Source organism: Oncorhynchus gorbuscha, linkage group LG08, assembly GCF_021184085.1.
Source record: "Oncorhynchus gorbuscha isolate QuinsamMale2020 ecotype Even-year linkage group LG08, OgorEven_v1.0, whole genome shotgun sequence".
Taxonomy (NCBI): Eukaryota; Metazoa; Chordata; class Actinopteri; order Salmoniformes; family Salmonidae; genus Oncorhynchus; species Oncorhynchus gorbuscha.
Genome location: NC_060180.1, coordinates 61,421,884 through 61,434,482, shown reverse-complemented (window position 1 = coordinate 61,434,482; position 12,599 = coordinate 61,421,884). Strand labels below are relative to the sequence as shown.

The window sequence follows — 12,599 nt, the reverse complement described above, 5'->3', positions numbered from 1 at the left end:
GTGAGGGTTAAAGGTAGTGTCTCAAATCTGATACTGGGAAGATGACTACCATCTAAGGCGAACATGGGCGTAGGCTTATCTAACTCTCTGAAAGGAATGTCATGTTTCCGAACCCATGCTTCGTCCATGAAACAACCCTCAGCCCCAGAGTCTATCAAGGCACTACATGTAGCGCCCGAACCGGTCCAGCGTAGGTGGACCGACAAAGTAGTACAGGACTTTGATGGAGAGACTTGAGTAGTTGCGCTCACCTGTAGCCCTCCGCTTACAGATGAGCTCTGGCTTTACTGGACATGAATTAACGAAATGTCCAGCAACTCCACAATAGAGGCACAGGCGGTTGGTGATCCTCCGTTCCCTCTCCTTATTCGAGATGCGAATCCCTCCCAGCTGCATGGGCTCAGTCTCAAAGCCAGAGGGGGAGATGGTTGCGATGCGGAGCAGGGAAACACCGTTGATGCGAGCTCTCTTCCACGAGCCCGGTGACGAAGATCTACCCGTCGTTCTATGCGGATGGCGAGAGCAATCAAAGAGTCCACATCTGAAGGAACCTCCCGGGAGAGAATCTCATCCTTAACCACAGCGTGGAGTCCCTCCAGAAAACGAGCGAGCAGCGCCGGCTCGTTCCACTCACTAGAGGCAGCAAGAGTGCGAAACTCAATGGAATAATCCGTTATGGACCGTTCACCTTGGCATAAGGAAGCCAGGGCCCTAGAAGCCTCCCCACCAAAAACTGAACGGTCAAAAACCCGAATCATCTCCTCTTTAAAGTTCTGGAAATGGTTAGAGCAAACAGCCCTTGCCTCCCAGATAGCTGTGCCCCATTCTCGAGCCCGGCCAGTGAGGAGTGAAATGACGTAAGCAACCCGAGCTCTCTCTCTAGAGTATGTGTTGGGTTGGAGAGAGAACACAATCTCACACTGCGTGAGAAAGGAGCGGCACTCAGTGGGCTGCCCGGAGTAGCAAGGTGGGTTATTAACCCTAGGTTCTGGAGGCTCGGCAGGCCAGGAAGTAACAGGTGGCACGAGACGTAGACTCTGGAACTGTCCAGAGAGGTCGGAAACCTGAGCAGCCAGGTTTTCCACGGCCTGGCGAGCAGCGGACAATTCCTGCTCGTGTCTGCCGAGCATGGCTCCTTGGATCTCGACGGCAGTGTAACGAGCGTCTGAAGTCGCTGGGTCCATTCTTTGATCGGTTCCTTCTGTCATGCAGGTGAAAGAGGACCCAAACGCGACTTAACAGAAACAGAGTTTATTAATGTTCAAAACGGAATAACTGAAATCCTCTAGATTTGTAGAGGGGAAAACAACTGGAGAAGCGGCCACAGACTGCAGGTCGCCGGGTAGGCGCAGGCCGTAGTCGACTGAGACACCTGCTCACACGCAGCGTCTGAAGAAGGCACAAAACACGACAGGACAGGGTGATACACAATCACGGCAAAAAACACGACAGGACAGGGCGAAACGCAATCACAGCATGGAATACAAAACAAGGAACCGATGGAACAGGAACGGATCACAAAGGAATAAATAGGGAGTCTAATCAGGGGAAAGGATCGGGAACAGGTGTGGGAAGACTAAATGATGATTAGGGGAATAGGAACAGCTGGGAGCAGGAACGGAACGACAGAGAGAAGAGAGAGCGAGAGAGTGAGAGAGGGAGGGGGAGAGAGAGGGATAGAACCAAACAAGACCAGCAGAGGGAAACGAATAGCATGGGGAGCACAGGGACAAGACATGACAATAAATGACAAACATGACACAGCGGGAGGAGGAGATTCGGGAAAAGGTTTTGTTCTTCTGGTTAGGTTAGGGCACCCTCTTGAGTAATGCTTAAAGCATCAGACAAGCTCAGGAGCCTACATATAGTTGATTTTATTCAGTTTATATATGGAAAATCACACTTTTAAACATTTGAACCAGTCGACTGGTCGAAAGAACGGCTTTTGGTCCACTCGAAAAAATGTTGTCGGGGACTTCAGCAATGGATCAGTCAAATAATTTCTAGGTAACAATCAAATACCTTACTGTGATTGTTTTCAATGAAAATGATCCAAAATAAGCAAAAATGACTTGTTAGTAAAGAGCAATTTGTCATGCAAGAATTTTGCTAGGAATGTCTGGCATTGTCTGAGTGGAAAGGGGGAAAACTGAAAACTAGCTGTTATTGGCAGAGCCGTTTGGAACTCTTTGTTATTGGTCTATTAACTCATTGACCGCCTGGTGATGTCAGTGATGTGTTTTTAAGGAATCCCATTATTATTCTGCAAATGTCAAATGTAGGTTTTCTTTTACTTTCATTTTCAAACAGAGAATGCTCCTGGTAGTTATACGGTAAGCGTTGGTGGTATAGTGGTGAGCATAGCTGCCTTCCAAGCAGTTGACCCGGGTTCGATTCCCGGCCAACGCAACTGGGTATTTTGTTTGAATCACTCTTTGAAATTAATCCGCTAAAAGTCTCGTGCAGCTGTTTTTATCTCAGTATCAAATAGGGCTGACACCTTTTAGTCAACTGGTCCATAGGCTGTTGGTCGACTGAGAATATTGTAGTCGAGCAGTTGCCCCAAAAAAGATTTATGCCACGTCTTGATTGACGCATATCTCAGTGGACCAAACCATTGCTGAAGCCGAGGGGATGGAAACAAGTTCTATTTTATTTCATTCCATTTACGCGTTGTCAATTTATTCATTGTGTTTTGTTTGGAGTTCTCCTGTCAATAATGTTTAAGGATGTGCACCTGATTACCAATAGAAGTAGGCCTAGGCTACCTGGCCTGCGAGCAAATGTAGGCTTATAAATGTGCCCATTTGGGGATCTGACAGTATTTCTGATTCTCTTTAATCCCCACCACTTATGAGCTGTGGAGCTTCTCAAAGTACATTTTTCTTCACCTCAAACAGCAAGGAAACAAAGTCTGTTTTTACATCCATTGAGAATGACAATAGTTCCTCAATGTAGCCTATTTGAAAAATATTTCCAGCTCTCTCCCTTTGGATAAGCACTCAACAAAAAATAATAAAATGTCATGCTCTGATCCGGTGGAAACGTTATAAAATAGGCCTACCTGATTACTTCTTGTCCTTACGTAAATAGCCTGATATTGAGCCTACAGCTGTGTCTGCCCGGAGGTTACTGGCAGGGGAAACTGAGGGTCCAAATTTTTTATGCAATGTTGCAAGCTTGTTAGCTCAAGCATCTGGCTGGACCAAGTTGATTAGTTGCTACATTGTTTCATGTTCGTTGCAGAAAGGCCATGTGTAGCCAAAGTGATTTATTTTTTTCTCAGGATATTTTTTTCACCTTCAGACTGTAATGATTTTATTTGTAGGCTTTATGTAGGCTGTTTTTACATTGTTGGCAATGGCAATAGAAGTGACTTTTAGATTTGTGTAGTTTTCATTTTGGTTTAGATATCAGTTTTATTCATCACTTGAAAATGATTTTGAGATACGAAGACTTTACATATGAAATAAATCAAACTGTTCTCCGAAAATATGCATATGAAAACCATAACTGGCACGCAGATCGGTAGTAATGGTAAGATAGGTTGTCGGGTCTCCTGAGTGGCGCAGTGTTCTAAGGCACTGCAATGCAGAGCAGGATCCTGGTTCAAGTCTGTGTCCTCTGTTGCAGCCTGCCACGACCGGGAGACCCATGGGGCGGTGCACAATTGGCCCGGTGTCGTCTTGTTTAGGGGACGGTTTGGCCGGCAGGGATGTTCTTGTCCCATCGCGCACTAGCGATTCCTGTGCGGCTAGTTTCCAGGTTAAGTGAGCAGTGCAACTTGGCTGGGTTGTGTTTCAGAGGACGCGTGGCTCTCAACCTTCACCAACCCTGAGTCTGTTGTGGAGATGGGACAAGACTGTAACTACCAATTGGATATCATGAAATTTTGCGGTAAAAAATAAATGAAAGGTTAATTGGCACTTTAAATGGAAACTGACCCCCTGGTGTAGCCTAATGCCTGGAGCGTAATAGTGCAAAGGACAACAGCAGCGGGAGGAGGAGATTCGGGAAAAGGTTTTGTTCTTCTGGTTAGGTTAGGGCACCCTCTTGAGTAATGCTTAAAGCATCAGACAAGCTCAGGAGCCTACATATAGTTGATTTTATTCAGTTTATATATGGAAAATCACACTTTTAAACATTTGAACCAGTCGACTGGTCGAAAGAACGGCTTTTGGTCCACTCGAAAAAATGTTGTCGGGGACTTCAGCAATGGATCAGTCAAATAATTTCTAGGTAACAATCAAATACCTTACTGTGATTGTTTTCAATGAAAATGATCCAAAATAAGCAAAAATGACTTGTTAGTAAAGAGCAATTTGTCATGCAAGAATTTTGCTAGGAATGTCTGGCATTGTCTGAGTGGAAAGGGGGAAACCTGAAAACTAGCTGTTATGGCAGAGCCGTTTGGAACTCTTTGTTATTGGTCTATTAACTCATTGACCGCCTGGTGATGTCAGTGATGTGTTTTTAGGGAATCCCATTATTATTCTGCAAATGTCAAATGTAGGTTTTCTTTTACTTTCATTTTCAAACAGAGAATGCTCCTGGTAGTTATACGGTAAGCGTTGGTGGTATAGTGGTGAGCATAGCTGCCTTCCAAGCAGTTGACCCGGGTTCGATTCCCGGCCAACGCAGCTGGGTATTTTGTTTGAATCACTCTTTGAAATTAATCCGCTAAAAGTCTCGTGCAGCTGTTTTTATCTCAGTATCAAATAGGGCTGACACCTTTTAGTCAACTGGTCCATAGGCTGTTGGTCGACTGAGAATATTGTAGTCGAGCAGTTGCCCCAAAAAAAGATTTATGGCACGTCTTGATTGACGCATATCTCAGTGGACCAATCCATTGCTGAAGCCGAGGGGATGGAAACAAGTTCTATTTTATTTCATTCCATTTACGCGTTGTCAATTTATTCATTGTGTTTTGTTTGGAGTTCTCCTGTCAATAATGTTTAAGGATGTGCACCTGATTACCAATAGAAGTAGGCCTAGGCTACCTGGCCTGCGAGCAAATGTAGGCTTATAAATGTGCCCATTTGGGGATCTGACAGTATTTCTGATTCTCTTTAATCCCCACCACTTATGAGCTGTGGAGCTTCTCAAAGTACATTTTTCTTCACCTCAAACAGCAAGGAAACAAAGTCTGTTTTTACATCCATTGAGAATGACAATAGTTCCTCAATGTAGCCTATTTGAAAAATATTTCCAGCTCTCTCCCTTTGGATAAGCACTCAACAAAAAATAATAAAATGTCATGCTCTGATCCGGTGGAAACGTTATAAAATAGGCCTACCTGATTACTTCTTGTCCTTACGTAAATAGCCTGATATTGAGCCTACAGCTGTGTCTGCCCGGAGGTTACTGGCAGGGGAAACTGAGGGTCCAAATTTTTTATGCAATGTTGCAAGCTTGTTAGCTCAAGCATCTGGCTGGACCAAGTTGATTAGTTGCTACATTGTTTCATGTTCGTTGCAGAAAGGCCATGTGTAGCCAAAGTGATTTATTTTTTCTCAGGATATTTTTTTCACCTTCAGACTGTAATGATTTTATTTGTAGGCTTTATGTAGGCTGTTTTTACATTGTTGGCAATGGCAATAGAAGTGACTTTTAGATTTGTGTAGTTTTCATTTTGGTTTAGATATCAGTTTTATTCATCACTTGAAAATGATTTTGAGATACGAAGACTTTACATATGAAATAAATCAAACTGTTCTCCGAAAATATGCATATGAAAACCATAACTGGCACGCAGATCGGTAGTAATGGTAAGATAGGTTGTCGGGTCTCCTGAGTGGCGCAGTGTTCTAAGGCACTGCAATGCAGAGCAGGATCCTGGTTCAAGTCTGTGTCCTCTGTTGCAGCCTGCCACGACCGGGAGACCCATGGGGCGGTGCACAATTGGCCCGGTGTCGTCTTGTTTAGGGGACGGTTTGGCCGGCAGGGATGTTCTTGTCCCATCGCGCACTAGCGATTCCTGTGGAAGGCCGGGCGCAATGCACACTGACACGGTCGCCAGGTGTACGGTGTTTCCTCTGACACATTGGTGCGGCTAGTTTCCAGGTTAAGTGAGCAGTGCAACTTGGCTGGGTTGTGTTTCAGAGGACGCGTGGCTCTCAACCTTCACCAACCCTGAGTCTGTTGTGGAGATGGGACAAGACTGTAACTACCAATTGGATATCATGAAATTTTGCGGTAAAAAATAAATGAAAGGTTAATTGGCACTTTAAATGGAAACTGACCCCCTGGTGTAGCCTAATGCCTGGAGCGTAATAGTGCAAAGGACAACAGCAGCGGGAGGAGGAGATTCGGGAAAAGGTTTTGTTCTTCTGGTTAGGTTAGGGCACCCTCTTGAGTAATGCTTAAAGCATCAGACAAGCTCAGGAGCCTACATATAGTTGATTTTATTCAGTTTATATATGGAAAATCACACTTTTAAACATTTGAACCAGTCGACTGGTCGAAAGAACGGCTTTTGGTCCACTCGAAAAATGTTGTCGGGGACTTCAGCAATGGATCAGTCAAATAATTTCTAGGTAACAATCAAATACCTTACTGTGATTGTTTTCAATGAAAATGATCCAAAATAAGCAAAAATGACTTGTTAGTAAAGAGCAATTTGTCATGCAAGAATTTTGCTAGGAATGTCTGGCATTGTCTGAGTGGAAAGGGGGAAAACTGAAAACTAGCTGTTATTGGCAGAGCCGTTTGGAACTCTTTGTTATTGGTCTATTAACTCATTGACCGCCTGGTGATGTCAGTGATGTGTTTTTAGGGAATCCCATTATTATTCTGCAAATGTCAAATGTAGGTTTTCTTTTACTTTCATTTTCAAACAGAGAATGCTCCTGGTAGTTATACGGTAAGCGTTGGTGGTATAGTGGTGAGCATAGCTGCCTTCCAAGCAGTTGACCCGGGTTCGATTCCCGGCCAACGCAACTGGGTATTTTGTTTGAATCACTCTTTGAAATTAATCCGCTAAAAGTCTCGTGCAGCTGTTTTTATCTCAGTATCAAATAGGGCTGACACCTTTTAGTCAACTGGTCCATAGGCTGTTGGTCGACTGAGAATATTGTAGTCGAGCAGTTGCCCCAAAAAAAGATTTATGCCACGTCTTGATTGACGCATATCTCAGTGGACCAAACCATTGCTGAAGCCGAGGGGATGGAAACAAGTTCTATTTTATTTCATTCCATTTACGCGTTGTCAATTTATTCATTGTGTTTTGTTTGGAGTTCTCCTGTCAATAATGTTTAAGGATGTGCACCTGATTACCAATAGAAGTAGGCCTAGGCTACCTGGCCTGCGAGCAAATGTAGGCTTATAAATGTGCCCATTTGGGGATCTGACAGTATTTCTGATTCTCTTTAATCCCCACCACTTATGAGCTGTGGAGCTTCTCAAAGTACATTTTTCTTCACCTCAAACAGCAAGGAAACAAAGTCTGTTTTTACATCCATTGAGAATGACAATAGTTCCTCAATGTAGCCTATTTGAAAAATATTTCCAGCTCTCTCCCTTTGGATAAGCACTCAACAAAAAATAATAAAATGTCATGCTCTGATCCGGTGGAAACGTTATAAAATAGGCCTACCTGATTACTTCTTGTCCTTACGTAAATAGCCTGATATTGAGCCTACAGCTGTGTCTGCCCGGAGGTTACTGGCAGGGGAAACTGAGGGTCCAAATTTTTTTATGCAATGTTGCAAGCTTGTTAGCTCAAGCATCTGGCTGGACCAAGTTGATTAGTTGCTACATTGTTTCATGTTCGTTGCAGAAAGGCCATGTGTAGCCAAAGTGATTTATTTTTTCTCAGGATATTTTTTTCACCTTCAGACTGTAATGATTTTATTTGTAGGCTTTATGTAGGCTGTTTTTACATTGTTGGCAATGGCAATAGAAGTGACTTTTAGATTTGTGTAGTTTTCATTTTGGTTTAGATATCAGTTTTATTCATCACTTGAAAATGATTTTGAGATACGAAGACTTTACATATGAAATAAATCAAACTGTTCTCCGAAAATATGCATATGAAAACCATAACTGGCACGCAGATCGGTAGTAATGGTAAGATAGGTTGTCGGGTCTCCTGAGTGGCGCAGTGTTCTAAGGCACTGCAATGCAGAGCAGGATCCTGGTTCAAGTCTGTGTCCTCTGTTGCAGCCTGCCACGACCGGGAGACCCATGGGGCGGTGCACAATTGGCCCGGTGTCGTCTTGTTTAGGGGACGGTTTGGCCGGCAGGGATGTTCTTGTCCCATCGCGCACTAGCGATTCCTGTGGAAGGCCGGGCGCAATGCACACTGACACGGTCGCCAGGTGTACGGTGTTTCCTCTGACACATTGGTGCGGCTAGTTTCCAGGTTAAGTGAGCAGTGCAACTTGGCTGGGTTGTGTTTCAGAGGACGCGTGGCTCTCAACCTTCACCAACCCTGAGTCTGTTGTGGAGATGGGACAAGACTGTAACTACCAATTGGATATCATGAAATTTTGCGGTAAAAAATAAATGAAAGGTTAATTGGCACTTTAAATGGAAACTGACCCCTGGTGTAGCCTAATGCCTGGAGCGTAATAGTGCAAAGGACAACAGCAGCGGGAGGAGGAGATTCGGGAAAAGGTTTTGTTCTTCTGGTTAGGTTAGGGCACCCTCTTGAGTAATGCTTAAAGCATCAGACAAGCTCAGGAGCCTACATATAGTTGATTTTATTCAGTTTATATATGGAAAATCACACTTTTAAACATTTGAACCAGTCGACTGGTCGAAAGAACGGCTTTTGGTCCACTCGAAAAAATGTTGTCGGGGACTTCAGCAATGGATCAGTCAAATAATTTCTAGGTAACAATCAAATACCTTACTGTGATTGTTTTCAATGAAAATGATCCAAAATAAGCAAAAATGACTTGTTAGTAAAGAGCAATTTGTCATGCAAGAATTTTGCTAGGAATGTCTGGCATTGTCTGAGTGGAAAGGGGGAAAACTGAAAACTAGCTGTTATTGGCAGAGCCGTTTGGAACTCTTTGTTATTGGTCTATTAACTCATTGACCGCCTGGTGATGTCAGTGATGTGTTTTTAGGGAATCCCATTATTATTCTGCAAATGTCAAATGTAGGTTTTCTTTTACTTTCATTTTCAAACAGAGAATGCTCCTGGTAGTTATACGGTAAGCGTTGGTGGTATAGTGGTGAGCATAGCTGCCTTCCAAGCAGTTGACCCGGGTTCGATTCCCGGCCAACGCAACTGGGTATTTTGTTTGAATCACTCTTTGAAATTAATCCGCTAAAAGTCTCGTGCAGCTGTTTTTATCTCAGTATCAAATAGGGCTGACACCTTTTAGTCAACTGGTCCATAGGCTGTTGGTCGACTGAGAATATTGTAGTCGAGCAGTTGCCCCAAAAAAAGATTTATGGCACGTCTTGATTGACGCATATCTCAGTGGACCAATCCATTGCTGAAGCCGAGGGGATGGAAACAAGTTCTATTTTATTTCATTCCATTTACGCGTTGTCAATTTATTCATTGTGTTTTGTTTGGAGTTCTCCTGTCAATAATGTTTAAGGATGTGCACCTGATTACCAATAGAAGTAGGCCTAGGCTACCTGGCCTGCGAGCAAATGTAGGCTTATAAATGTGCCCATTTGGGGATCTGACAGTATTTCTGATTCTCTTTAATCCCCACCACTTATGAGCTGTGGAGCTTCTCAAAGTACATTTTTCTTCACCTCAAACAGCAAGGAAACAAAGTCTGTTTTTACATCCATTGAGAATGACAATAGTTCCTCAATGTAGCCTATTTGAAAAATATTTCCAGCTCTCTCCCTTTGGATAAGCACTCAACAAAAAATAATAAAATGTCATGCTCTGATCCGGTGGAAACGTTATAAAATAGGCCTACCTGATTACTTCTTGTCCTTACGTAAATAGCCTGATATTGAGCCTACAGCTGTGTCTGCCCGGAGGTTACTGGCAGGGGAAACTGAGGGTCCAAATTTTTTTATGCAATGTTGCAAGCTTGTTAGCTCAAGCATCTGGCTGGACCAAGTTGATTAGTTGCTACATTGTTTCATGTTCGTTGCAGAAAGGCCATGTGTAGCCAAAGTGATTTATTTTTTCTCAGGATATTTTTTTCACCTTCAGACTGTAATGATTTTATTTGTAGGCTTTATGTAGGCTGTTTTTACATTGTTGGCAATGGCAATAGAAGTGACTTTTAGATTTGTGTAGTTTTCATTTTGGTTTAGATATCAGTTTTATTCATCACTTGAAAATGATTTTGAGATACGAAGACTTTACATATGAAATAAATCAAACTGTTCTCCGAAAATATGCATATGAAAACCATAACTGGCACGCAGATCGGTAGTAATGGTAAGATAGGTTGTCGGGTCTCCTGAGTGGCGCAGTGTTCTAAGGCACTGCAATGCAGAGCAGGATCCTGGTTCAAGTCTGTGTCCTCTGTTGCAGCCTGCCACGACCGGGAGACCCATGGGGCGGTGCACAATTGGCCCGGTGTCGTCTTGTTTAGGGGACGGTTTGGCCGGCAGGGATGTTCTTGTCCCATCGCGCACTAGCGATTCCTGTGGAAGGCCGGGCGCAATGCACACTGACACGGTCGCCAGGTGTACGGTGTTTCCTCTGACACATTGGTGCGGCTAGTTTCCAGGTTAAGTGAGCAGTGCAACTTGGCTGGGTTGTGTTTCAGAGGACGCGTGGCTCTCAACCTTCACCAACCCTGAGTCTGTTGTGGAGATGGGACAAGACTGTAACTACCAATTGGATATCATGAAATTTTGCGGTAAAAAATAAATGAAAGGTTAATTGGCACTTTAAATGGAAACTGACCCCCTGGTGTAGCCTAATGCCTGGAGCGTAATAGTGCAAAGGACAACAGCAGCGGGAGGAGGAGATTCGGGAAAAGGTTTTGTTCTTCTGGTTAGGTTAGGGCACCCTCTTGAGTAATGCTTAAAGCATCAGACAAGCTCAGGAGCCTACATATAGTTGATTTTATTCAGTTTATATATGGAAAATCACACTTTTAAACATTTGAACCAGTCGACTGGTCGAAAGAACGGCTTTTGGTCCACTCGAAAAAATGTTGTCGGGGACTTCAGCAATGGATCAGTCAAATAATTTCTAGGTAACAATCAAATACCTTACTGTGATTGTTTTCAATGAAAATGATCCAAAATAAGCAAAAATGACTTGTTAGTAAAGAGCAATTTGTCATGCAAGAATTTTGCTAGGAATGTCTGGCATTGTCTGAGTGGAAAGGGGGAAAACTGAAAACTAGCTGTTATTGGCAGAGCCGTTTGGAACTCTTTGTTATTGGTCTATTAACTCATTGACCGCCTGGTGATGTCAGTGATGTGTTTTTAGGGAATCCCATTATTATTCTGCAAATGTCAAATGTAGGTTTTCTTTTACTTTCATTTTCAAACAGAGAATGCTCCTGGTAGTTATACGGTAAGCGTTGGTGGTATAGTGGTGAGCATAGCTGCCTTCCAAGCAGTTGACCCGGGTTCGATTCCCGGCCAACGCAACTGGGTATTTTGTTTGAATCACTCTTTGAAATTAATCCGCTAAAAGTCTCGTGCAGCTGTTTTTATCTCAGTATCAAATAGGGCTGACACCTTTTAGTCAACTGGTCCATAGGCTGTTGGTCGACTGAGAATATTGTAGTCGAGCAGTTGCCCCAAAAAAAGATTTATGGCACGTCTTGATTGACGCATATCTCAGTGGACCAATCCATTGCTGAAGCCGAGGGGATGGAAACAAGTTCTATTTTATTTCATTCCATTTACGCGTTGTCAATTTATTCATTGTGTTTTGTTTGGAGTTCTCCTGTCAATAATGTTTAAGGATGTGCACCTGATTACCAATAGAAGTAGGCCTAGGCTACCTGGCCTGCGAGCAAATGTAGGCTTATAAATGTGCCCATTTGGGGATCTGACAGTATTTCTGATTCTCTTTAATCCCCACCACTTATGAGCTGTGGAGCTTCTCAAAGTACATTTTTCTTCACCTCAAACAGCAAGGAAACAAAGTCTGTTTTTACATCCATTGAGAATGACAATAGTTCCTCAATGTAGCCTATTTGAAAAATATTTCCAGCTCTCTCCCTTTGGATAAGCACTCAACAAAAAATAATAAAATGTCATGCTCTGATCCGGTGGAAACGTTATAAAATAGGCCTACCTGATTACTTCTTGTCCTTACGTAAATAGCCTGATATTGAGCCTACAGCTGTGTCTGCCCGGAGGTTACTGGCAGGGGAAACTGAGGGTCCAAATTTTTTTATGCAATGTTGCAAGCTTGTTAGCTCAAGCATCTGGCTGGACCAAGTTGATTAGTTGCTACATTGTTTCATGTTCGTTGCAGAAAGGCCATGTGTAGCCAAAGTGATTTATTTTTTCTCAGGATATTTTTTTCACCTTCAGACTGTAATGATTTTATTTGTAGGCTTTATGTAGGCTGTTTTTACATTGTTGGCAATGGCAATAGAAGTGACTTTTAGATTTGTGTAGTTTTCATTTTGGTTTAGATATCAGTTTTATTCATCACTTGAAAATGATTTTGAGATACGAAGACTTTACATATGAAA

General features: G+C 43.0%; 5 non-coding genes across 5 annotated transcripts; all 5 read left to right on the top strand.

Annotated features, from left to right (window-relative positions):
- Positions 1-2,337: 2,337 nt before the first annotated feature.
- On the top strand, positions 2,338-2,409 carry trnag-ucc. The gene has a single exon. It is a non-coding gene; the product is annotated as a tRNA-Gly (tRNA).
- A 2,159-nt stretch (positions 2,410-4,568) lies between these two features.
- Positions 4,569-4,640, top strand: trnag-ucc. Its single transcript has one exon. It is a non-coding gene; the product is annotated as a tRNA-Gly (tRNA).
- Positions 4,641-6,866: 2,226 nt separating this feature from the next.
- Positions 6,867-6,938, top strand: trnag-ucc. The gene has a single exon. It is a non-coding gene; the product is annotated as a tRNA-Gly (tRNA).
- A 2,227-nt stretch (positions 6,939-9,165) lies between these two features.
- trnag-ucc lies at positions 9,166-9,237 on the top strand. The gene has a single exon. It is a non-coding gene; the product is annotated as a tRNA-Gly (tRNA).
- Positions 9,238-11,465: 2,228 nt separating this feature from the next.
- trnag-ucc lies at positions 11,466-11,537 on the top strand. Its single transcript has one exon. It is a non-coding gene; the product is annotated as a tRNA-Gly (tRNA).
- Positions 11,538-12,599: the final 1,062 nt, after the last annotated feature.